Source organism: Chelonoidis abingdonii, chromosome 2 (genome assembly GCF_003597395.2).
Source record: "Chelonoidis abingdonii isolate Lonesome George chromosome 2, CheloAbing_2.0, whole genome shotgun sequence".
In the NCBI taxonomy this organism is placed as follows: domain Eukaryota; kingdom Metazoa; phylum Chordata; order Testudines; family Testudinidae; genus Chelonoidis; species Chelonoidis abingdonii.
The window spans coordinates 165,009,104-165,010,105 of NC_133770.1; positions in this window are offsets into that span (position 1 = coordinate 165,009,104).

Below are 1,002 nucleotides of genomic sequence, written 5' to 3' on the forward strand. Positions count from 1 at the left end.
AAAGTGGGACAATCGCTGCCACCCTCCATTTCCACCTTTTGTTTGAGACGAATGGTCCAATCGTGGAGAGATGGGAGATGCAGGCAGCATGCCCTAGATCGCACTGGCAGGCATGCGTGGATGAAAGGAGGAAGGGTCGGGGACATTTGAGAACCTCCATCTGCTCCCTGCTAGAAATGCTGGCTTGCATGGAGTAATCGGACAGTAGCGGTCCTGTGGTCGTTGGGACTTCGATGCTAGTGTACGTCAAGATCTGTTTCAGGCCCACATGGAGAAAAGACGCAAGCAAAGCGGGAATACCAGTTCTTTAACTTGAACTGGAGTGTTGCAGACTAAGGTCTAGTAGCGAGAGAGAGGAAGGGGCGCGTGTGTCCTGTATACTGGGGGGGGGGGGCAGGGACAGTCGGAGGCCAAGATTCGAGGTAGCGTGTTCGTCTGGATCTGTACAAGCAACAAAGAGCTCCTGTCGGCACCTTATAGACTACGATGTATTGGGAGCTAAGCTTTCATGGGGATCCCACTTCCGTCAGACGCATGTGGTGAGAAATTTCCAGAGGCAGGTTTATAATATGAGGGCAAGCAATCAGTTCTAGAAAGATGAGGTTACGTTTCAGTCGGGAGGAGATGAGTGGTCCTCTTCTGACAGTTGAGTTGTGAACACACCATAAGGGCGAGAAAACTGCTTTTTAAGTTTGGCAGCCATTCACAGGTCTTTGGTTTAATCTGAGCTGATGTGTCAATTTTGCAAATGACTGAGTTCAGCATCAGAGGGGCTAGCGTGTTAGTCTGGAATCTTGTAAACCGCAGCAACTGACTGAAGTTCCAGCAGAATTTCTTCTTTTTGGATTTTTTTTGCCTGCAGGATGGCTATTTTAAATCTGTTGTGTGCCAGGGAGGTATGAAGTGTTTCTCCCACAGGTTTTGTTATATTGCCATTTCTAATATCTACTGTGTCCATATTATCCCTTTTACGTAGCGACTGTTTCCAGTTGGCCGAATGTC